Source organism: Toxorhynchites rutilus, chromosome 3 (genome assembly GCF_029784135.1).
Source record: "Toxorhynchites rutilus septentrionalis strain SRP chromosome 3, ASM2978413v1, whole genome shotgun sequence".
Taxonomy (NCBI): domain Eukaryota; kingdom Metazoa; phylum Arthropoda; class Insecta; order Diptera; family Culicidae; genus Toxorhynchites; species Toxorhynchites rutilus.
Window position 1 is genome coordinate 178,697,983 of NC_073746.1, and position 23,074 is coordinate 178,721,056.

General features: G+C 38.3%; 1 protein-coding gene across 5 annotated transcripts in view; it reads right to left on the reverse strand.

Annotated features, from left to right (window-relative positions):
• The window catches only part of LOC129775399 (dual oxidase maturation factor 1), a 217,456-nt gene that overhangs the window by 152,079 nt on the left and 42,303 nt on the right, over positions 1-23,074 (reverse strand). The window lies entirely within an intron of this gene.

The window sequence follows — 23,074 nt, forward strand, 5'->3', positions numbered from 1 at the left end:
ATTAGTTGTTTGGGGACAGCGGCCATCTTGGAATTGGATTATCTGCTATGTTCTACTAGTCGAGAATTTTCTTTTGATACCTATATTGATGAGGTTTTGAAAAATATATATATATGGCGCCATTTTGTGGTGGCGGCCATCTTGGATTTGCATTTTTCATAAATAACTGTGTTCTACTAGTCAATTCCTTTCATCTGATATACATATTGATGAGGTTCTAAGAAAATCTGTAATCCGCCATTTTGTAGCGGGCGCCATCTTGGATTTACATTTTTCATAAATAACTGTATTCTATTAGTCAATCCCTTCCATTTGATATACATATTGATGGGATTCTGAGAAAATTTGTGTTCCGTCATTTTCTAGCGGTCGCCATCGTTGATTTACATTTTCCATAATTGTATTCTACTGGTTAAGCCCTTTCATTCGATACCCATAATAATGGGGTTTTGGGAAAACCCATATTGATGGGATTTTGAGAAAATCTGTACATAATCCGCCATTTTGTAGCGGCCGCCATCTTGGATTTTCAAGAATACGCAGTTTTATAATGACACCAGAGATGTGTTCCAAATTTCAGATCAAACGGTCAACAGGAAGGGGGTTCAATTTCTATTAATGTGGTACAGCGCTACAGACAAAATTACAAAGTTACAAAGTCAACATACAAACGGGTCAACCTAGATGAAACCGTTTAATAAATAAGTGCAAATCATAATTATATTACGTTTACCGAGAGAAAATTGTTTTTTATGACTCGATTATCCAGAGGATTCGATTATCCGGAGTGAAAAAAATCAATACTTCGGATAATCGAGTCCGACCTGTATTACTTTTTACTTTTGAACTACTGAACCGAATGAGACGATCAATATATCAAATTGAAGCCCATGAGCTAGTCTTCTTTGGAAAAATATTGCGAAAAATTGGAATTCATTTTCGTAGCAATTGATTGTATTTATTTTTTATAGTTTTCATGGTCTCGGGGCTTACACTCTGTCCAACATCTATAAGACCAGGTGATGATCTTATGCAAATAAAGCAATAATTCAAGTTAATTGTTACTCGGGTGACAATTCGTCAAATTTTGGTAAAACATATAGAGGGTTTTGAAGGTTGAAGCTCTTCTTCAATGTATAGGTTATCTTGACTAACGAAAAGAAGTTCAATGTTGGTTCTGATTCCTGGTTCTACCAGGAATTTTGGTGGAGGCTCGTGCATGGTTTGGGCGGGATTCTGTGCAACCGGAAAGCTCAAGACAGCTTTCATATCATTCAAGGATTACATACATGTTCTGGAATCCTCTCTCCTACCGTTTTTGCGTGGATATCGTCACAAAAAATCACATTCCAGGAAAACAATGCTACTATTCATATCAACTAAGCAATGGATTAAGGACCAAAAACTGATTTTTTTGGGCTAGTCGGCTCACTCTCCAGATTTGAATCCTGTTGAAAACCTCGTATGCAGAATCCACACTAAGGGAAAACGGTACACCACGAATGAAGAGCTCAATGTCGCTATTTCGGAAAAAATCGAGAAATCCGTTCAGCAGAATCTGGTAAATAGTATTCCAACACGATTTTTCCAGGTTATTAGCAGAAATGGCAGTGTTGCCAATTATTGACATGTAAATCAGCCGATCGTTTTGAATTTTTCATTGATAATACTTGTGAATTCTGAAATGGTCTTATAGAAACTGGGCAGCTGAAAACATCATATTAGGCTGTCAAAAAAGTCCTGCGGTATTTTTTTTTGAATTTTCATTTGTTCATAAAATTAGTTACAATCATCTGTTTTAAGTCAAATATGCGCCGTTTTGTTCGATGACTTGTTCCCAACGAGATGCCAACTTCATAATACCCCTGTTATAGAAGCTCGCTTCCTTATTGGAAAAAAAACTATAGATGGGTTATACCTATGATATAACCGCAAGATTGACGTATTTGTACCCGCTTTTGTAGACCGTGTTGGCAAAATGCATTTCGGAGTGTAAAAATGCATGGGGGGTATAAAAAGTACTGTCAAGATCTGGAATGTAGATTTTCCCAATTTATTAGTTTCGGAACCTGTGTTGGGTAGTACTCACAGCTTGCATCTCATTTGCAATGCCAATTTCTCCCGGCTCCATGGTTTTGAAGTCTGTGTTAGGGAAACATTCGGATTTGCAAAAACGCAAACGGGTACAAAAGTACCCGCTGCTTTTTTTTTCCAAAATATATATTTTTATCAAGGCTCATATGGCGTTAGCCTGACGGGGCGGAGTTCAATATTTTGACAATTTTTCTTATTATCAATGTTAGTAATATTTAACCGATTACTCGCGGTCGGCTCGAGGTTAGTATTACAAGTGTTCTCGTAATTGGGATGTTGCTGTCTCCAATGCTCTGTACGTGTGCCCGACACGGGATACTTCCTATTGGGATGCAGCTGACCATTAATCAGCAACGCCCCCTAGTATGTACCCCATATCTAGCGTGGTGCGTCTTCTCGACTCGAGGAATCCAGGATAGAATGGTCACTAGCCGGCGCAATCATCAGCTCGTGTAGAGTTGTCATGAGCGGTACAACCTTTGGCTCTTGTTGAATGATCAGTGGACTGCACAACCTTTGGCCCGTGTATCTGCAAAGAGTGTGTGTATGTATTGCCGCGACTAAGTAAAAGTTTATCGTTTGGATAGGAGGGATATGAAACGGGGACACAACGAAGGAAACATCATTAAACGTTGACATCGGCGTTTCTGAGGAACAGGTATAGATGAAGCAGAAGATCAGGATCCCGGCTACCTAAGATATCCCGGACGGGGATCTCCGATTGTCTGCCTTGTGCTCTCAGTGCTCTAGAGAGCTGAGAGCGAGCAGCATGGAACCGGATACACGACCAGACAACATGCTCGATGTCGTGGTAGCCATCGCCTCAATCACAAAGATTGTTTGCTGCGAGCCCAATGCGATAGAGATGCGCGTTTAGGTTGTAGTGATTGGACATGAGCCGAGATATCACGCGAATGAAATCACGACCTACATTCAATCCCTTAAACCAAGCACTCGTCGAAACCTTAGGGATAATCGTGTGTAACCAACGACCGAACTCATCTTCACTCCACATGCGCTGCCAACTAACGAGTGTGTCCTGACGAGGAATGTGAAAAAATTCATTATAGGCAGTTTGCCTTTCAAAAAGTGTGCCTTCTGAAGCGCCCACCTTAGCTAGCGAATCCGCTTTCTCATTCCCCGGAATCGAGCAATGAGATGGAACCCATGCTAAGGTAATCTTGAATAATTTTTCGACCAAAACACTCAATAGATGTCTTATTCTTGTTAGGAAATAAGATGAGCGTTTATCAACTTTCATTGAGCGGATTGCCTCTATTGAGCTGCGACTGTCTGAAAAAATAAAATAATGGTCGATGGGCAGTGTTTCAATGATCCCTAGAGCATAGTATATCGCACCCATTTCTGCGACATACACGGAACAAGGATCTTTGAGTTTGAAAGAGGCACTGGAATTTTCATTGAAGATGCCGAAGCCAGTGGACCCGTTTATGTATGAACCGTCAGTAAAGAACATTTTATCAGATCCAACTTTCCCATATTTTTCCGAAAATATCGACGGAATAACGTTGGAGCGTAGGTGATCTGGTATTCCATGGATTTTTTGTCGCATGGACAGATCAAAAATGACAGAGGAATTGCAAAAGTATGGGAAGCAAACTTGGTTGGAGATGCCTGGTGAAGGGTGCACATCGTGTGTAAGGTACTCATGGTATAAAGACATAAAACTTGACTGAGGAGTCAGTTGGAATAGAAGTTATCGAAGTTCTCAATTACCAATGGATTCATGATCTTGCAACGGATGAGAAATCTGTAGGATAGGTCTGTGAACCGAAGAGTAAGCGGGGGTACTCCTGCCAAAACTTCGAGACTCATCGTATGTGTCGAATGCAAACACCCCATGGCTATACGCAAGCAACGATATTGTATCCTCTCCAGCTTGAGAATATGAATCCTGGCAGCTGATCGGAAGCAAAAACTGCCATATTCTAACACTGACAATATCGTTGTTTTGTACAACTGAATGAGGTCTCCTGGATGGGCGCCCCACCATGTTCCGGTTATTGTTTGGAGAAAATTGATTCTTTGCTGGTTTTTCTGTTTCAAATACGCAATTTGTCTCCCCCAGGTACACTTTGAATCAAAATATACACCCAGGTATTTGAAAAACATAGAGTGTTGGATCGTTTTGCCGGATAGGTAAAGCTGGAATTGGGCGGGTTCGTGCTTCCTAGAAAAAACGACCATTTCAGTTTTCTCCGTAGAGAATTCGATACCCAGCTTGAAGGCCCACGTGAACAGATTGTTCATGGTATCTTGCAACGACTTTTGCAGAGCGACGGGATTAGTACCCGTGATGGAAATAACTCCATCGTCTGCAAGTTGTCTCAGCGTGCAGTCTCTAGTTAGACAATCATCCATATCATTGACGTAAAAACTGTACAAGAGGGGGCTTAGGCAGGAGAATAATTTTCTCTAACAATTTGCGAATACAGGATAACATTGCAATCGGCCTATACGAGTTGTGATCGCAAGCCAGCTTGTTGGGTTTTCGTATGGCTATCACTCTCACTTGTCTCCAGTCATGTGGGACTATATTCAGCTCCAGAAACTTGTTGAACAAGTTCAGCAAACGCTGTTTTGCCAAGTCGGGAAGATTCTTCAACAAGTTGAATTTAATCTTGTCCGACCCCGGAGCTGAATTGTTACATGAGAGGAGGGCAATTGAGAATTCTACCATCGAAAAATTCTCATAATCGCATTGGAGCGGAATATCGCGTACGACGCTTTGTGCAGGAACAGAATCGGGACAAACCTTCCTTGCAAATTTGAAAATCCAACGGTCAGAGTATTCCTCACTTTCATTAGTATGGTTCCAGCCACGCATTCTCCTAGCCGTATTCCAAAGAGTACTCATAGCGGTCTCCCTTGACAAACCATTGACGAATTTCCGCCAATATCCACGCTTTTTTGCTTTAATCAGACCTTTTAGTTTGGCTTCTAGAGCTTGGTACTTTCGAAACCATTCCACTAATCCAGTTTTCCGGAATTTTTTGAAAGCGGATGATTTTTCAAGGTAGAATTTGAACATTCCTTGTCCCACCAAAGTGATGGAGGACGACGTCGGAAAGTGGTAGCCGGTACACGTTTCTTTTGAGCTTGAAGTGCGCTATCGTAAATCAAACTTGATATAAAATTATACTCTTCAAGGGGAGGAAGTTCATGCATCGAAATGATTGCTTCAAATATTAATTCTGCAAATTTTCTCCAGTCAATATTCTTCGTGAGGTCATACGTAATATCGACTGACTCACTAGATTTTGATTCATTGGCGATCGATAAAATTATTGGTAGGTGATCACTACCGTGGGGATCTTGGATTACCTTCCATGTGCAATCCAGGGATAATGAAGAAGAGCAGAGAGATATGTCTAGCATGCTTGCCCGTGCAGGAGGGTTGGCTATCCTAGTTGCTTCCCCAGTATTTAAAACTGTCATGTTGAAGTTGTCGCACAGATCATAAATCAACGTGGCACGGCTTTCATCATAGTGTGACCCCCATGCTGTTCCATGGGAGTTGAAGTCACCTAAGATCAACCGCGGCATACCCACTGCTTGTATCTATTTTGAAATGCCGATTTCCCTTGGCTCCGTGGTTTTGAAGTCTATGTTAGGGAAACATTTAAATTAGCAAAAGCGCAAACGAGTACAAAAGTACCAGCAGCTTGCATCTATTTTGCAATGCCGATTTCCCCAGGCTCCATGGTTTTGAAGTCTGTGTTAGGGAAACATTCCGATTTTCAAAGCGCAAACGAGTACAAAAGTACCCGCTGCTTATATCCATGTTGCAATTCCCATTTCCCCAGGCTCCATGGTTTTGAAGTCTGTGTTAGGGAAACATCCATTCATTCCTGCGATGGTACCTTAATCGCTGTTCAATTATAACTAAGTGGATTTCCGAGCGGCGCTCGTTTATATAACAATTGGTGATTTCAATAGCCTGTTTTGAAAGCAATTTTAAGGCTATTGAAACAAGTTTTTGGATCAAAAAGTAAAGTATATAACGCGTAGACATTTTATCTTTCGAATGATGTGTTTATCATACCATTTCGTTCAGTTGTTTAGGAGCTATTAACGCTAAAAATCTTCGTCTCCGGCGTAACGCTTTCGTTCCCGAAACTTTGATTTTACACCCCGGTATAGAAATGAAAGACGTAGTCCTACGTCAAAACTCGGATAGGCAATTCTCACAGGCCTCTTTTGTGGCTAACTTCTGACTACCTAGCTCGTTCGCCATGGACAAAAACAGGTGGCAGTCACTTGGTGCAAGGTCCGGACTATACGGCGGATGCAAAAGAACCTCCCATCCGAGCTCCCGGAGCTTCTGGCGCGTCACCAAAGAAGTGTGTGGCCTGACGTTGTCCTGATGGAAGACAATGCGGCCTCTGTTTATCAAAGATGGCCTCTTCTTCATGAGTGCTATCTTCAAGCGGTCCAGTTGTTGGCAGTACAGGTCCGAATTGAGCGTTTGGCCATAGGGAAGCAGCTCATAATAGATTATTCCTTGACAATCCCATCAAACACACAGCAGAACCTTCCTGGCCGTTAATGAGGGCTTGGCCACCGTCTGAGCCGCTTCAGCGGGCTTCGACCACGACCGTTTGCGCTTCACGTTGTCGTAAGTGACCCACTTTTCATCGCCAGTCACCATCCGCTTCAGAAACGGGTCGATTTTGTTGCGATTCAGCAGCGATTCACATGCGTCGATACGGTCAACGATGTTTTTTGGCGTCAACGTGTGAGGCACCCACACATCGAGCTTCTTTGTGAATCCAAGCTTCTTCAATTGGTTAATAACGGTTTGATGACTTATCCCCAGCTCTTGGCCGATGCTATAGCTGCTACTATGCTGGTCTTTCTCGGCTAATTCAGCGATTTTGTCGCAATTTTCGACGACAGGCCTTCCGGAGCGTGGCGCATCTTCGACGACCTCTACACCAGAACGAAAACGTTGAAACCATCGTTGTGCGGTGGAAATGGAAACTGTATCGGGTCCATAAACTGCACAAATTTTATTGGCAGCTTGAGATGCATTTTTGCCTTTGTCATAGTAGTACTGTAAAATATGTCGGATTTTCTCTTTATTTTGCTCCATATTTGCGACACTATAACTCACGAACGACTTAACCAAACAAAACACTGTTAAGGACTTTATTATAGCGCGCAAAAATACCTTTCCAACAAGCTATAGTATGACTCGATACAATGAATACAACTAGAACTACGCGCTTACAACGACACCTCGCGGAAATACCGCAGGACTTTTTTGACAGCCTAATATTTAAGCACAATAAATAAACAAACAACTCTTTTGAACGAAATTGACGTTAAATATACTTTATTCTAAGCATTCAACAATGAATGTATCTTGTTGAAATTCTAACTATTTGTGTTGCAACGAAATAGAATCAGGGTGGTCTTATAGATATTGGACAGAGTTTTCTGTATTATTTCTTGAAGCAGAGTTTTTTCCATAACATATCCGTAAATAAGAGTGGTGTTTTTCGGTTTTTGAGTTGTGATTTTTCTTGATTCTTATGCGACTATACTAGAGCTATGCGATTGGAAACTAATTTTTCGCAAAAGTGATATTTTCTCAAAGAAAAAGACTAGATAATTGGCTTCAATCCGATATATCGATCATACATGCATCTGTATGTATTTCATCACGGTAGCTTTCTATCTCACTCGAATACATTCAATATATCCTTTTACCAATGTTTTACGTTGAGTGGCGTAGTCACAAATATAATTAGGTACTACTCAAAACTGAAGTAATATATGATTATCCAAAAAACGGTGGCTATTGAAAATTTCCTCAAAGTCGAATGCCTCTATCTACGCCAGTCAGTTAATACACAATGTTCACAAACATGAGCACCCGCGGAAGGTTGTGGGTGGCACCCACAATCGTCAACTAGTCGCGTTTAAATGAGTGCGAACCCGTCGTGACTTGCAAAGAAAAGATTCGGTAAGTAGTTATTTGCATTTCGGACCGAATTGAATGGCAATTCGATCGTTAGTCCATTGTCGACTATCAGTTTGGCAACTCGCAACGAACGGTAATGAATAGGCAAAAAAAAAGTTTGAATGAAGGTGATTATACCAGAGAATGATGCTGTCTGGGTGAATTTACCACACAAACGGTAGACCTATTGGTCAGCCAGCTGAATTCCAATCTTATAATCGCAAATTCCAGATATTTATAATGAAAGATATTGGAATATAAGTTGTCTGTCTCTGGAGTGTGCAGATCCCTGGTAATTTACAAGTTCGATATTTTCAATTGTACGTAAATGAATGACAGCTACTCACAATTCATACACATTGTAAAATACAGAACAGAAAAACACAAAGCAGATCCCAATTCAATTTCAACGTGGAAATGGAAATGTTATGTAAGGTTATCCAATTGCAGGTCAATAAAAAATGTATTTGCTAAACGAAAACTTCCCGTTTCATTCGAGATTCAGTTTTTTTGTGTTAACATAAGTACAGAATTTGCGTGGGGTCTTTTTCCCTTCACCTAATGGATACTTCAATTGCTCTCGGTTTGGGTTTTTTTTTTCAGTAGGTCTATCCAACTCGCTCGAGGTGGATTGTTTCGATCGCTTCGCGTGATAACTGCAGACCAGCGTTTGCATGCGCGGCGCAAATAAAACCAACCGTATATCTTGTTACACAAATAATAGTTTTATGGTCCAGTGTGTTGCGCGCCGTTTCTCCATACAAAATGTAGTGAACTCTCACGTTCGAACAGGTGATCCGGTCTTGAAATGCCTTCTCAACACATTTTCGGGTGATTTATGGCTGTTTCTGGCAGGTTTAATTGATTTGTTGATGGTGTTTTTGCTCTAATGGTAGAAAAGAATGACAAGTTATAAGATTTTGAGCTAAATACACCCACTTGATATTTGTTTTATACCTTTGCCACTAAATTTGTACTGACACAATTCAAAATGCCAAAGGTCGTAATACTTGGAAGAAAATGCGATACGGAGTCATCTCAAACTTTTCATCAGAAAACGCATGGGAATTTCTTGACATTGTTTTGAGAACTACGTCAATTTCGTCTTACCTAATCGACTTTCCTACCTTTTTAAATGGACTTCAAAACGGTTCTTCGTTTTTCGGTTCTCGATCGCATCGCCTAATCTTCCAATTTGCTTTGTTCAATCGAGACAATTTGATCCGGCAATTTCATTACCGCGTTAAAGGTTGGTTTCGATGAGATGAAAATACGTCATGATACTAAGCAACGTTACAAAACTTAGCCTTTGCTGTGTTATGTTCAAATTTGTGTATTTTTTTTAAAAAGAAAGAATGATGAGCTATACATGAAATGTTTTGCACCCAAAATCGGTTTCTCAAATTTGGACTGTTTACGAAAACTACATGTTTAACAATTATTTGATCAAGAAATTTCGGGTTATTTCTTCTAACAGAACGAAAAATACCGGTCATCCGATCAGTCCAACATAGAGAAATTTTCAGTGATTTTAGAAAGGCTGTTAAATAAATAAGCACATAGAGATGATACACGGGATGAGTTGAACATACGGGGTGATTTGGACCACACCATTATCTCTAAAAGTACGACACAACTTGGATTTTTTATAATGTCATCTCCTTATATTGTTAAACCGTATGTACTCAACGTAAAAAAACTTTGGTAAAATTTGACAGATGAAAGGAAACGGTAGCATGAACACAACAAGCACTTTGTTGTCAAAAAATGTGAGTTTTCCGATCGTGGTTTTAAGATTTTTTCCCGCTGATTCAACAAACTTTTCGTGTATTATGCAATAAAGTTCTGTTCGTCTACAGAAGAGGAACAATTTGATGCAGCGACATGGGGTGGGGTGACATGGATACGTTTTTGTGGGGTGAATTGGTCCTACAGGTTTGAGGCTTTTCTTTGGTCCAATTGATTCCTGATGCCGCTGAATAACACAAAAGGATGGGCAGACAACGTTGGAAGAAGGGAGAGCTTGAAAGAGCAACGCAGGCCATCAAGAACGGATTTTCTTTGACCAAGCATCGAAAGTGTTTGAAAATGCTCGAAAACAGTGAAAAGATCCATGCAGAATTCGAGATGGTCTCTATCCAATTTTTCTGGACTGGAATCTGGCCAAGACACCTGGTATCGGTCAAAGAACGCTGTTACTGATTGTAACATTATCCCAAAATACTTTACATAAAATAAGTATGTTTTGTTCGATGAAACACACTGGACCAAATCACCTAGCAGACGGTCCAATGCACCCCGCATCAAATTTTAATGTCCAAAAATAATTTCTTTTATTTTATAATATATTTGGTAATTTGAAGCTTGATATAATGATTAAACATTATTGATTGAGAGAAAACAAGTGTAGCTCGGTATACAATGTGACATTTTTTTTTATTTAGACCGTATTAGTTTGGAAATATTAGGCGATTTGCTTATGTGGTCCAAATTTCCCCCTTTTCCCCTACCCCTACACGCGGAAGAAGAATCAACAGAATTTCGAGTACACGATTTACCGCCGTAAATGGACAAATAAACGATGAAAAACGTGATGAAGCGATATGGTGAGGTCTTGACGATCAAGGAAGTGTTTTGAAAGGCTCCATCGTTGTCTATTTTATTTATATAACAATTGAATCAGACTGAATGAGAGTAATCTCTTTTTGATATTAATATGTAGCATGATGTTCTGATTTTTCTTGTTCGATCATGCCTGGTATTGCATGGACTTCTAGCGCATCGAAATATCTATATCTAGTTATTTATAATTCATCTGTTAATTCATTGATGGAATGCCTGATAGATTGCTTTAGCACTGCTGGAATATATCAAATGAAACATTCTCAACGATAACAACCGTATTCTTGACTTATGTTTCGCAAGTACGGAGGTAGTTCACAATATTGCTGTGAATAAAGCACCTTCTCCTTTGGTGAAGCAATGACGTCATCATCCTCCACTTTTGATCTCTGTGTCCGTTACATCACCACTTGATTTTTCCCATACGCTCTGTCCAACTTCTATAAGACCAGATGATGATCCTGCTGCTTTGTGTAATTGTAAACGAACAATGCTTCAATTTATATTCTAGTGTGTAGGTTTTGGTAACTGACAGACACTGTACGATTTTCATATGTGTGCGTGCGCGTAAACGAGTGTTTTTGACGTAGAACTACGTCTTACATTAAGGGTGCCAAATCAGAAAACAGGTCACGTTTTTATGAAATGAAGTTAACGTTAATAACTATTTTTGTCGCGAATGGATTTTGGTGATTTACATACCAAACGAATCGGAAATTCCCTAAGATTTGTTTGATATGCTAAACATTGCAATCCCATAGTCTGTATATGGTTTAAATTGATGAAGCATTCTCATTTCCTCATACATTTGTTCTGTCCGTTTGTGTGCTTTCCCGAACAGAGCTGTCAATAACGAACAACTTATCGACGAGCAGCGAAGCGGAAATCGTAAGATGTAAAGTCTCCGTGAACAAAGCAAATGAAGAAGGACGAAGGGGAATATTTGCCTAGAGTATAAACAGTGGATCTCGCTGAGGCAAACTTTCATTCTTCGAGAGGAAATCGACTGAACAACATTGTTGTTGGGCGAGCTGGACGGCGAGGGTTCGAATGCCTTTCTCAAGGCAATGGGTGTGGAGAAGTTGTAACAGTTGGCACAACTGTTACAACTCATCATGTAATGTTTTCGTCATGTAATGTTTTCAGATTACTTTTTTACCTTTTTATTATTTGTGTGCATATTTATTTAGTCGTGTTTAATTATTTTGGAATCTATTTATTTACGGTCTGTTTGGTTATATATTTATTTATTTATTTATTTATTTATATCTATATAAATACATTTATACATTTCTTTTTTTGGTAGTATAATTAGTAGGCATTCGTGAAGTCACATTTAAATATTCCGTCAACATCGCGTCTTCGAAGTAACCGCTGGACAGAACCAACCGGCGGAAATCCACATCCAGAAAACTACAAGGAGTGGGTGAGGAAAGTTGTGTCCTCGTCGCACTCCCCAGGTACCCTGTATTGTATAGTTTTGTCCATGTGCACATGTGAACTCCCCATAGTCTAAGCAAAGTTAAATGTAGAAATATGTAAAACCATAGTCTACCCAAATGCAGAAAGTTTTGTAGTGTTGTCTAGTAGTAAATGTCGCTATAATACATGTGATCCTGTGAACATTCAATTTATTTTTATTAAGGTTTCACGTTATCCGTGTTTCGTAGTTGATGTTTGGAGTTGTTTGATGTCCGCCTTTGTTGCCAGTCTGGTAATTTATTAAAGTAACGTTGCCTGTGATGAGAAAACCCTGTAGTGGTTTTCCATCGTATTCAGAGTGATTCTGGGTTGTTGGTGATTTTCTTGGAGCTTCCTGCGGGTGTCTTCTGTCAGCCTTCGCTGACTGGAATTCGTACAGCTCAATCGTCCCCCGATCCTTATAAAAGGACACAAATTAGGCCTGCGTGTCAGGCCTTTAGCTGGGCAACGAACGCGGCGATTGGTCCTCGAAAGAGGTGGCGCTTAAGCCAATCGCTTAAGAGAGGTCGGGTGGGAAAGCTAACTTCTTAGCCTTCTTCGAGCTGGCCGTAGGTTCCGGGTTGTCTTTTGAAACCCGGTCCGCTACAAAGTAATATTATGGATAAAGTAAAGTTTTCCAAGGGCCGTTTTTGAAGGTTAGAGACGAATGAACTGAAGAAGTTTAAAGTCTCAAGCAAGAAAGGAAGACAAACTTTCAGTATCGTTCTGTATTTAAGGCAATGAATATCGCTTGTTCTTGCTTGTTTTGCGTCATCACATGTCTTTGTTTCGGATTGAGCTGTGGACGCGACCAAATTACTCACTCGTTGATGTCTCTGGTATTGCAATCATTGCATCAAACTGACGCCATTGAATTAAGGTTCTGAGCTACACAATTGTGTGGGGAATCATCAAGCTAGGCTATCGTCAGCTTACCAAGAATATAAATGTTCTGGAATTTTGTCAGTGATTTGGTTTCGCATGGCGGTAGCGAAACTCTCTTCACAAAGGATGACAGCTAAACTAATCTAGACTGGCAATATTAACAGAAAGGGCTTCTGTTGAGAAGAGCGCAAAACGGAGATAAGTGTGAGTATATTTAGTTGTTTCAACTCATCGATATATGGATATTTGTGTGCGTACGTGCGTGCTTCATAACCCGTACGTAAAAATAGTGCATCTTCGCCACACTGAAACCCCATTTGATTCCGCTCCCGCGTGCATTGGCCCTTTATCGATGCAACAATTTTTTTATGCTATGATTGACGATTGTTTGATGTTGCAAATTATGCAGTCGCAATGATAAATATAAACAAGGAGAGGAGATAGCGAAATATTTACGCTGGGGTATTGGTAATGAATCTCTACTGAGGCAAATATTCAGCCTTTCCAAGCAGTTTCCAAGCAGTTAACATTGTTTGATTTCTGTCATCAATGCATTGAACTGACGCTATGATGAAGCAAGTGTTAAGGTTGTGCACCAAAAATTATTTGGGGAATACCAAGTTATTCAATAAGTTATATTAAATCATTAATTTATTTGGTCTCGCGTGTCAGTCGCAAAACTGCTTTTAACTAGGATTGCATTTGCGCTAATCTTGATCATTATGAAGCAGTGCTACTCTTTTCGTGGTTGTTGAGATTAACAGATTTTTTTTTGTTATTTAGTCACCAACAAAGTAAATATCGTTCAAGAATGTTGCATGTGATTTGGTTTCGCTTGCCAGTAGCAAAACTTTCTCCACTAAGGATGACAGCTGCGCTTATCTCGAACATGTATTGTTCTGCGAGCACAAGAATGAATCATCAAACAATTATCGTCAATTGATTTTACAATAAAAAAACATTTCAAAGCGACCGAACTGTTAAAATGGATATTTCAAAATTTTCGTAGTATTATAAAATAATATCCGCAGTTATGAACAAGCGACTTGAATTAAACTACAGCGTAGTTCTATGTCAACAACGCGGTCGTGTCTCGAACACAATCTCCTATAATTTGTTTGTAGGCTAAGTACTTATCGGACTGCCCTCGTATGTTTGGTAACGTTTGAATGTCTGATTTGACACAGGTGCGCTTGAAAACAACATTCAAAAAGTGGACAAACTAGGATCATATTTTCGACTGGACAAACCAACATCATTTACCTTACAACAATTGTAAAAAAATACGTCAACTATTAGTTTTTATTAAATTGATAAAATCCAAATTCATTTCAATGCATAACGCAGCATCTTGTTAATTAAAATTTCAATTTGCGAACCGAATTAACCAATCCGCCAGTTACCGAAAATACAATTGTCGATTTGCTCTAACAATGTTTCAACTTCGACTAACTCGCGCTAAATATTGGCTCATTGTTGCTGAGTTGTGTAAGCGTTCATTAACTCGCCAAGGTTTTCATAATTTGAGCATTGCATTTGTCTCAGCCTGAAAATCACATCACATTGGCTGGCTGCTGCTGCTGCTGCTGATTAATGCCCCAATGGTCAGCGACCTGTAGCCGACCCAGACCGCCGAACTCACCAAACCACTGCTGTGCCATCATCGTAATTGGTTTGATTAATCCGCACCGATACGTCATGTTCCGCGCGAATCCGGCACATTACCTTATATGTCGAGGAAGTAGGAGCTCGTGCGGACGAGTCGACGGACATGATTTGATTTTTTTTCTTTCTTGTCATGCTCCGACTAATACACAATGGACGCGGCGTCGTCTCACGGCACCGAGGCAGAATACCCGCCAAAGAGCAAATCAAGATTTTACCGGCGAATGATAAAAATGTGGCTAATATAATGCAATCGTCGAGAGAATCAGCTTGATGACAATGGCATTCAACGGCAAAAAATGGCGTCCTCTCGCGTGATTATACCACCACTGAGAGGAAGTGTGCCGTGTTTTTCGAGGAGGCATGCGACTGAACTGCTGCCCACGTAAATGATGAGCTTCTGTCGCTTGAGCTGAAAAAATAAATAATCGAGGCATGAGAAATCTGTAAAACACTCAATCAGCACGAATTGCAATCAGGGGATGGACATTGTATTCAAATACTTGCCTCCACGGGTCATGGAAGATTGTTATACTAACTATGACCAAACAATAAGAGAATTTGTTGTCCAATTTGTTCAGTTGTCCATGGAAAATCAAATATTTATACTCATTTTGAACAATTCTTCCTATATAGTTGATTCTGAGTAGAATCGCAAATTGTAGGTTGGTGAGAAAATTATCAATCTTCTATTACCACTGTCAGTGAACCAGCGACCGGTGCTTGAGAAGCAATAATAATTATTAGTGTGATCGATTCTAGCTCTTGTTTTACTCTGCAATCTAATTTTATTTGCGCAATATTTACATTCTTCATTTGGGTCAATCCGAGCCGCGCGCAAATCTTCGAGTGCAAACATTATTAATATTTATGACAATTCTAGGCAAATATTCGAAGTAAAGGCCACACACCACAACAGATCGCAAACCGTTAGTTAATCATATGCCTCGGTAATTTACGATCCGAGATGAATGGTCAAACGACGGCGCGGCAGCCGCAGCTTCACTGAATTCCTCGATTCGTGTTACACACAAATTACATACGGTACGAACAGCCACAGAACATGTCCAGCAGAATGCCTGGTACCTGGTGTTTTCTTGGGGGGAGAAATCGTTGTAGCCATCCAATTAACATCTGAACACCTTCGCCGCACCTAGAATGGTTGGAAAGAACATTTTGGGATTTGCGGAAAATTAACGTTCATTGCAGGCCAATTCATTGCGGATGTTTCTACTCATGTGGAATCTGAATTTTGTGATAGAAATCTTCAATTAATCTCATTACAACCTTATGCTGAACTATACGCAAAATATTTAGAAATATGTTATTTCTCTTCCAAGCCACACGCTCGTATCGTTTTGCCTCAAATTCCGAACACTTAAGAATTACATTTGTTTCAAATTCCGAACACCATTTTCGTCACTGACTTAAATTCCGAACACCGAATATCCGAATATTTCTGCTGAAAAATTCACGATGCTTTTTTTTACGGAATTGGCTAACGCAAGGCCTATATCGCCTTTCTACGCATAGTTGTCCCATGTTACTTTTTGACTATTTTCACTTTTCTTCATAAAACGATGTTTTTGTGCCTACTCTTCCAGAAAAACAAGAAGTGGGTTATATCTGTGATGTAACCGCAAGGTAGACGTAGGACTACCGTTGGCTCGGTAATCATTTATTTGAAATTGCCTCTGAATCAATTCTTAATGGAAGAATGAACGAATATTTTGAAAGATTGCTGAAAGTTTTTCTTGTTAGTGTGTGGTTTAATGAGTATAAGTATGGAATTATTATTAAGATAAAATGCAACTATTTCGAACTTTATGGTGGTCCCGAGACGAACCGATGGAACTTGAGAGGCTTTGTAAAAGCAACTGAAGATGTTTGATACATGATTCATTTTTGTTTTCGTGAGAATAACACGAGATTTTTCATGATCACTCCATGCGCAGAATAGAAACTGAGGGCGCCACTTCACGATGAAAACGAAATAAAGTCTATATAACCTTGCATAAAATTCATTTCGTTTTTATCGTGATGTGGCAATTTTTCATGATTGTTCCATGCGAAAGCAGAACAGAAACTGATGCTATTGACGAATTCACGTTAGATTTACAACCAGCGAGTAGAATGATGATGTTTTGTTTTCTTGTTCGTTCAATTTTTTTAGGAAAATCATAATTTATCTCAAAATTTCCCGGTTTCACGTATTCTTTCTACGCTAAAAAGGTTAGAAAATCGACATTTTACAATGTGGTGTGTATATTTTGAAGAATGGCTTGGTATAAGTTTTGTAACTTTAATTTTTTTCAACTAGATAAATGATGAGTACCATGTGTTGCGCTAAAAATACTGCAAATCCTTCTTGTGTAGACCCTTACATCATCAATGATATAATCCAACTTAAAATGATATCGATTTCATCACCATTATCCACAGTATTCATAACCTGTATGCATTATCGAACTCAAAATTTTCGAAGATTATCAATGATTTTGGTCCAATCGCGTGTTGAAATTATCGTAAATATACAAAGCCCTAACTTTTTACCATATACTGAAGACAATGGTTGAAATGAATCTCAATAGAAATAAAATAAATAATCACGATCGAATCTTGCTTTTCAGTGCGTAGAATAAACAAAAATCAGGTGTCGCATGAGCTGAATCAGCTTTGCGTAAATTCGTCAATTGGATTGCATCACGGGAACACCAATTCGAATGCGAATATTTCTTCGCTTGGACGCATTCACACGCAAACAATTTTGCATGACTGTTCCATGCGAAAGCAGAACAGAAACCGATACGAGTAAAAGTACTCACGCCTTGCATGTGTCCGCTATGGTTTCCCAAACACTAATGCAAGCGAGCAAAAGAAGTCGCAGCTTGCATGTATTCGCTATGACGATTTCTCCAGGTGCCTAGATTTTGCGTCCGTGCTCGGGAACACATTGCGATCACCAATCATCATCAATGAGCAATGATGATTTCAATAACTTGCTTTCAAAGCAATGTTTAAGCTATCGAAACGATTTTTTGGACCAATAAGTGATAGTCATATAACTTGTTGACATTTTATCTTTCGGATGAAGTGATTATTATACCGCTCCATTCAGCCGGTAAAGAGGTATTAACGTGCAAAACCTTGCAGTCCAGCGTCACTCTCTCGTTTTTGAAACATAAAACTTACACCCCGGTACAGAAAGACGTAGTCCTACGTCAAAACGCAAAAAAAATTATTATTAGTTCCCAGCTTTTGAAAACAACAACATCAAGTTCAATTGTCTGTGTTCAATTGTCTAAAATGAATCGCCGAATATGTTGATAAGCGCAAAACTCCAGGAAGGAATTGTCCGATTCAGAGCTATCTTTATTCCATCATATTTTCTGTATCAACCACTTATGCGATGCAACGGAGAAACATGTCATTTGTGTCTGAAAATAATCTGATATTATAATGACGAGTTTTGGTAGAAGTACTAGGAATTTTATAGTAAAAGGTAATTTTAAAAGGTAAATTAGAAAATCAATCAATGAACAGTTCTGCGATTGGACTCATGAACGTGCGCTTAGTAAGAAAACGTGAATTTCATAACGAGAAATAAATTTTAGGCGGGACGAAGTTTGTCAGGCCAGCTATAATAACATAAAATTGTAAGGGGTTGTATCTAGGACACGGCTGCATATTTTCGACGTAGAACTACGCAATTATATTATGCAATCCACTTGTTTACCACTTCGAATATTATTTTAGAATGCATCGAAAATTTTTTAATAGATTATCTTATGGGAAACACAGCTTGGTGGGAACAAAAATACCCCCGACTTGCATGTATGTTTGCAGAGCGGATTTTCACAGGTACATCGTTTTTGAAGTCTGTGTTGGGGAAACCGTAAATCGGGCCAATCAAAACTTGGCAGTTAGGGCGTTTAGATAACGCTTGACATTTTATAGTTATTCAATTGCTTATCTGATGAAAAAAAAATTTATTAATTGTGATAGACGCGTAGAAATATTTCCTATAAACTGATGCAAACATCTTTCCGATCTGTTATGAAATGTTCGAGTTATAAGCATTTGAAATACGGATAGGGTTAGTACACAAATCGGCAGAACAAATGTATGGGAAAAAAGTATGTTCTTCCAGTTTTCATGATTTTAAACCGTTTAGAGATTAGCGAATTGCAGTTTATAGTATATCAAACAAATCTTAGAGAATTTCCGATTTGTGAAACGTGAAACGTTCGTGACTATTAAGAAGAAAAATGTCGCACCGCTCTAACGGTGCGAAGCAATTCAGAAACATCAGTGCTATCAAGCATCCCAACAAACAATCATTAGCTGTAATAAATTTAATCAGTTTAATAATGGTCGTACAACAGTATTGAGTGCACAATAAGACAATATGCTGAAATATACATTGTATAAAAGCTTATTTAGACCAGATTGAAGCTTTTGTTCAATTGTCGATGTTTACCTGGGTAATATGCCATAGAAACGATTTGAAAACGTTTACTCAACTGCAAAGCAGCTTTTGTACAACACATGACGGACTACCAAAATGAGCATTTGCTGCCAGTATTTTTAAGCTCATGTGCGACTGCTTGGCATTGCATTTTATGTTTTCTAACGGAGCAAATGGTTCGATGGAGGAACATCGAAGAGAAGGTCCTAAGTTTGAATCATGGCCATTTTTATTTTTGGTTTCAAAAGTCAACAGAAACTGAACAAGTTTTATCTAGAAACTGTAAAAGACTCTAACAAGCGTCTGTCAAGGTGCTGAAGAACTAATTCTATTTATAGAAATTTGGTAGAAAAAAATAATGAAGTCAGACAAAGATCTTCTTCGATATCGCAGTCTAAGTAGAGCTAATCAAATCAGAATATGGTCGAATAGACGTTTCCACCACACCTTGGAGTTGGATAAACGTTTTCTGATTGCATTTAACGAACAATATTGGCTATAGCTTAATAATATCCTCTAATTTGCTTGAACAAGGATTGAATAGAGGATTTGATGACAATTAGTTCAGGAATTATTAGGCACAGAGCTGAATAAAACCATCATTGAAACGTCACACTCAATGTACGTAAAAAATATAAATGAAAATTGTTATCCGAACGGATCGCAATTTTGCATTCTGTAAGTCGTTCGACTGAAGTCCAATCGTGTTGTGCAAATATCGCTCAAAGTATACATATACTTAGGGGTCACAATTATGACCCTAAGTTAGCTATTTTTCTATAAATTTCTTTGAATTTCCATCTAAACGTTATCCATGATATAAAATCACTATCAGACACAATTTCCGTGTTTTCCCCAATTGCAGAGAATGTTTTACTCTGTAACAAAGACACATATTTGAAGCGGGAGAGGTAATTTTCGTTTATAATATTTGTTTAAAAAGCGTGGCAAGTTTGCCATATTTGCACAATTCGATTAAACTTGATTCTTAAACGAATTGCAGAATGCAAAATTACGATCCGTTCGGGTAATTCTGACTCGATCGGATTTCAGAATACGGGAGAGTATTTATATTTTTTTGGCCAACGCTACTCCCACGTCAACCTTGCGGTTATATCATGGATATAACCCACCCATTTTTTTATACCTTGTAGATATGGTGTCAGCTACTCAAAATTACAATTCATTTTCATATGACCAATTTATATTACGAGTGGAACTGGATTGGAATGAATTTGGATCAAATATGCACCATTCTGTTGTGAAATTTGTTGCCATCCTAAAGGTAGCTTCATAATGTCTCTATCATAGAGGTCTCGGTCCTTATTGGCAAAAAACTCTAGCAATAGATTTTTGCAATCTTCTCTTCATCCTAATTTCATATCACTCAGGAAATTTGCAATGCAAGGAAAAGGTGCCAGGTCCAGACTATATGATGGATGCATTGAAACATCCCAATCAAGCCCTCGGAAAAGAGTGGCCGTGTGTTGTCCTGATGGAACAAAAAACCTCTTCTGTTGGCCAATTTTGAAAGTTTCTGGTCAATTGCAAGTTTCAAACGGTCGGGTAAAGATCTTAATTTAATATATTGCACTAAAATAAAACTTTAAAAAAATGGAATAGATTTTTTTTTTAAAAACTACGAAATTTTGAAAAATAAATTAAGTTAAGTAGTATCGGCAACATAAACAATTTCAACGACCTAGCTAGCATTTTCGCATTTATAAAAGAAAAAGTGTAAAATGTACCGAATTTTCTTTTTGTTGACCTCCATTATTAACACCCTGTAACTTACAACCGAATGGAGCAAACATTAAACAACAAAAGAATTGTTTTTGGTACGAAGTGTCACCTTTACACCGAGCCTATACTTGAAATTGTATGATCGATATTACGCAAGATATTGATCACTGAAGCCAGCTACCGAGAAAATAATGGATAACTTTTTCCCCAACCTAATATTATTAGCGTAAAAAGATAAGAGAACCCCTTTCAAGGCAAATAATTCCGACCGCAAAGGGTTAAATGATTTCTCATATTCGTATCTCCATTTTAGAGAGTCCGAAACCGCATGTGTCAAAATTTGTTGATTTGAAAGAGTTTTCTAGTAAAAATATATTCAAAAATATCGAAGGGTCGGTCTTTTGAGATACAAAACCTTTGAACATTAAATCGAATTTTTGAATAATATGTTTCAACAGTGTATTTGAAATATTATTTTTCCTGAATAGTTAAATGATGTTTCAACAAGTTTGTCGCAAATCATATTTTGATTAGACATCTTGATTTCAAGTTACGATTTTTTGATGGAAAGATTTTTTTTTCTACATACGCCCTTATGGAAAATCAGTCGTAATTAATCAAATAATACATAATGAACATAATGCTCTTGGATGACTGTCGGGTCAACGGTTGGCTGATTTGGCATGGAATTGCTAATGGGGTAAGAGGTTGAAATTTCGGGGTTATATGCATATTTTGAAGTCAAATTTGTAAGAAATCACGAAAAAAAATTTATTCCGAACCATTGATTTTTTTCTGTATAGAAAATCACCATTTTCATTATCATATAATCAAGTTGTTGCACTTCATGCAACATATTAAACTATCGGCCCTTTTCAGTGCCACCAATGTTTATAAAGCTCAAGAGTTATTTCAAAGAGTTTGTGGCATTCTAAAGTAATATCCAAAATAATGAAATGCGATTTGATTCTTATATTGTTTGGCGAGAGAGTGCTTATGTGAATTTAGGAGTGTTTTCGAATTATTGATGACTTTCCCCGATCGATCATTTAATTTTCATGAGCCCGCGCGGGTTTGAAGTGGCGTCGAATTGCAGCGGATTCCAATCCGGATATGCATTATATTCCAGCGGTGAAAGCTGTATTATTTGATAATTAATATGCATAATTTTTTTTTTGCATCATTCGATAGGAAATATTTCTACGCACCTATTATAAAAGAAAAATATTTTAGTCTTTGAAAGTAACTGTTCGAATGTCAAACATTATCCTAATGAAAACCGTTCTGATTGGTTGAATGGTAGGGTAGGGCGAGACTATTCATTTTTGATTAAATTTGATCATAACTTTGTAGTACGAAGTTTTGCGTTAGAATATTATGTACCACAATGAAGCTTACCTTTTACCCTTTCAATGAAGAATAATCAGAGAATCATTTAATTGACTTTTTTTTTATTTAACGTCTTTAAATTTCAGAATAAATTTACCAACTAAACCCACACACGTGGTAAGTTGGTCAATATATAGGGCATATCTATCATATAATGTTCACGTTCATTTTGATCAAATAATGAACGTTCTTCCATTAGAGGTTTTCTTCATTACTAATTAATTAATTAAATCAAAACAAAAACAGTTAATAAATATCATGTTGTCAAATAAAAAAAAACAATTAATTTCAAATTCTCATTTTTTTTCTATGTGAACTCCACATAAAAGTCTTTAAAAGTTTGGCTCGGCTTAGAATAGTAACTTTTTAATCGATAGCGTGGAATTCCGTTGTTGGAAATTAGTCAGGCAATCTTTTCCTGCCATTTCGTCTCTCTTCCATGGAGCTGCCAATAGAATCCAGAATTTGCGGCGCACAGCCGGTTTCTTGCTTGCATTTGTTTTGACATTTGTACCGTTCGCCCCAAAGTACATTGAAATAACCTCCAGGTATGCTACATTACTCGATGTATTGTTGTGAGTTCTGATATTCAATGTTAGCGCTTATTATATTCAATGAAAATTTACAGAAAAAAATACAAGTATGGCAATTATATTGTGCGATCTGGTATCTGGTTGTCACGTTTCAAATACACTGAGTTTAGCAGTAAAACATACGCTTTCTATATGGGATTAGAGCTTGTACAATGAAAGGCGGCA